We start from the raw sequence: 4,008 nt of genomic DNA on the forward strand, positions 1-4,008 counted from the left end.
AAATATAATTTATTCTCAAATATGGAGAATTTCTACTCTTCCATATTTAACACTCTTTGGGAGAAATCAAGATTATTTTCAAACTGTGATTGCTAATTACTTTTTTGTAGTTACCAAAAATTCAAGTCTCCCTTATTTTAAGGTATCACAAATATGTACATTAATTTTGGACAATTTTTATATCCTTCACTATTAAATGTTTAAAAATAAAGTCAGTTCCCTAAAGGAGCATGGCATTGATCTTCTTACCTGTCTTATTTTCCTGAGAAGAGCTGCTTGGTTTATTTTAGATCTTTCTATCAATTCTTCAAGGGAAGCTTCATATTCAAGCCTAGAAATAAAAGAGGACAAAATATATCGATAATACAACAAAATATTTTAAAAGATAGCATGCACACTTGTGCACACACATATATGATATCAGAAATCATTCATTTATATTCCCAGCAGGCAAAAAATAGGCAACGCATATCAGTCTCAAGTATTTTTTAGCTATCTACCGAATATTGACATCTATGAATAGGTATGAGCCAAGTGGTTCATATGGATGCTAACAATGGTGAGTAGTATCATTACCTGCACAAGATCTAAATAAAAGAAGAATTTGGGGCGGAGCCAAGATGGCGGCTGGTAAGCACGGACTAGAGTGAGCTCCGTACCCGAGTCCCTCCAAAAACCTATAAAAATGGCTCTGAACCAATTCTAGAACGGCAGAACCCACAGAACAGCAGAGGGAAGCAGGGCTCCAGCCCAGGACAGCCCGGATGGTCTCTGGGTGAGCTCTATTCCACACGGAGCTGGGAGCTGGGAGCTGGGAGCTGGGAGCTGGGAGCTGGGAACGGAGTGGAGCAGAGCCCAGCCTGAGCGGCGTGGACGATCCAGACCGGAAGCTGGGCGGAGGGGGCCCTAGCGCCCTGAATACGTGAGCAGTTACCAGACCCCTCGACCCACAAACACCAAAGACTGCGGAGAAGGTTAGTGGGAAAAGCTGCGGGAGTGGAAGGAGTTCGCGGTTCGGCTTCCAGCCCCGGGGGCAGCGGAGGTGGGGCAGCTACAGCTGTTGTTACTTCCGGCTCCAGGCCCACCTGGTGGGGGGAATTAAGTGGTGGATCACAGCAGGGGTGCACAGCCTGCCGAAGATCTGAGCCCAGTCTGGACTGGGGGTCCTTGGGGAAGGAGGAGTGCGGCTCTGACAGAGCTGGCACCTCCCCCCCAAACGTAGAACATAGAACTCTGTAATCTACAAGCAGTCATACCCCACTGAAAAGCTCAAGGGTCAAGTTAGTTGGTTGGGAATATGGCCAGGACGCGAAAACGCGCCCAGATTCAGTCTCAGACTTTGGATTCTTTCTTTGGTGACAAAGAAGACCAAAACATACAGCCTAAAGAAGACAGCAAAGTCATAGAGCCTACAACCAAAGCCTCCAAGAAAAACATGAACTGGCCCCAGACCATAGAAGAACTCAAAAAGGATTTGGAAAAGCAAGTTAGAGAAGTAGAGGAAAAATTGGGAAGAGAAATAAGAAGGATGCGAGAAAACCATGAAAAACAAGTCAATGACTTGCTAAAGGAGACCCAAAAAAATACTGAAAAATACACTGAAGAAAACAACACCTTACAAAATAGACTAACTCAAATGGCAAAAGAGCTCCAAAAAGCCAACAAGGAGAAGAATGCCTTGAAAGGCAGAATAACCCAAATGGAAAAGGAGGTCCAAAAGACCACTGAAGAAAATACTACTTTAAAAATTAGATTGGAGCAAGTGGAAGCTAGTGACTTTATGAGAAATCAGGATATTATAAAACAGAACCAGAGGAATGAAAAAATGGAAGACAATGTGAAATATCTCCTTGGAAAAACCACTGACCTGGAAAATAGATCCAGGAGAGATAATTTTAAAATTATTGGACTACCTGAAAGCCATGATCAAAAAAAGAGCCTAGATACCATCTTTCAGGAAATTATCAAGGAGAACTGCCCTGATATTCTAGAGCCACAGGGCAAAATAGAAATTGAAAGAATCCATCGATCGCCTCCGCAAATAGATCCCAAAAAGAAATCTCCTAGGAATATTGTTGCCAAATTCCAGAGCTCCCAGATCAAGGAGAAAATACTGCAAGCAGCCAGAAAGAAACAATTTGAATATTGTGGAAACCCAATCAGAATAACCCAAGACCTGGCAGCTTCTACATTAAGAGATCGAAGGGCGTGGAATGCGATATTCCGGAGGTCAATGGAGCTAGGATTAAAACCTAGAATCACCTACCCAGCAAAACTGAGTATCATGTTCCAAGGCAAAATATGGATTTTCAATAAAATGGAGGACTTTCAAGCTTTCTCAGTGAAAAGACCAGAACTGAATAGAAAATTTGACTTTCAAACACAAGAATCAAGAGAAGCATGAAAAGGTAATCAAGAAACGGAAATTGCAAGGGACTTACTAAAGTTGAACTGTTTTGTTTACATTCCTACATGGAAAGATGATGAGTATGATTCATGAGACCTCAGTATTAGGGTAGTTGAAGGGAATATGCATATATATATATGCATATATATATGTTTATGTATATATATAAGTGAATGTGTATGTATGCATGTATCTATGTGTATATGTATGTATGTGTATGTATGTGTATATATATATATATGTAAAAGAAAGAGAGCAGACACAGGGTGAGTTGAGGATGAAGGGAAGATAGCTAAAAGAAATAAAATGAAATTAAGGGATGAGAGAGTAACTTACTGAGAGAGGGAGATAGGGAGAGATAGAATGGGGTGGATTATCTCCCATAAAGGTGGCAAGAGGAAGCAGTTCTAGGAGAGGAGGGGAGTGGGCAGGTGAGGGGGGAATGAGTGAACCTTGCTCTCATCAGATTTGGCCTGAGGGGGAATACCATACATACTCAGTTGGGTATCTTACCCCACAGGAAAGAAGAGGGAGGAAGATAAAAAAAAAAAAAATAAAAGGCAGGGGGATGATGTAGTGGAGGGCAGATGGGGGTGGAGGTAATCAAAACAAACACTTTGGAAAGGGGACAGGGTCAAGGAAGAAAATTCAATAAAGCGGGATGGGTTGGGAAGGAGCAAAATGTAGTTAGCCTTTCACAACATGAATATTGTGGAAGGGTTATACATAATAATACATGTGTGGCCTAGGTTGAATGCTCAACTTCTTAGGGAGGGTGGGTGGGAAGGGAAGAGGGAAGGGAATTTGGAACTCAAAGTTTTAAAATCAGATGTTCAAAAACAAAAAAACTTTTTGTATGCAACTAAAAAATAAGATACACAGGCAATGGGGCGTAGAAATTTATCTTGCCCTACAAGAAAGGAAGGGAAAAGGGGATGAGAGGGGAGGGGGGTGATAGAGGGGAGGGCTGACTGGGGAACAGGGCAACCAGAATATACGCCATCTTGGAGTGGGGGGGGGAGGGTAGAAATGGGGAGAAAATTTGTAATTCAAACTGTTGTGAAAATCAATGCTGAAAACCAAATATGTTAAATAAATGAATTGCATTAAAAAAAAAAAGAAGAATTTACAATAAATCATGAGGTTCTACAAATACCTGCATTCAGAAATGACATGTTAATTATAACCAGCCCAGGAATATTGGAAATTCATCTCACCAAAATTCAGAGTAATGGGAGATTGGTCTATCTATCCACACTGGAAAAAGAAAGTGAATGAAAAAAGAATATCGTTGAAATTATGACATGAGGTTTCTGGCTGAGCAAGTTTTGGTCCATCAATATGAATGTAGTGGACAAATGCTGCACAGTCTAGGCTTGAAATTAAATGAGAAGAAAAGGCTGGCCTGGATTGCAATTGGGAGATGAAATAATGTTTTCACCATGTCCACATTATATGTAGCTTCAAAGGTGCATGCTTCTCACAATAATATTCTTCTGGTGAGAAGATAACAACACATAACACACACAATCACATAATGCCACAATTCAGTGGAATTAAAGTGACAAATTATCCCCAGGGCCATAGATAGATACAGAGTG

Source organism: Trichosurus vulpecula, chromosome 8, assembly GCF_011100635.1.
Source record: "Trichosurus vulpecula isolate mTriVul1 chromosome 8, mTriVul1.pri, whole genome shotgun sequence".
Taxonomy (NCBI): Eukaryota; Metazoa; Chordata; class Mammalia; order Diprotodontia; family Phalangeridae; genus Trichosurus; species Trichosurus vulpecula.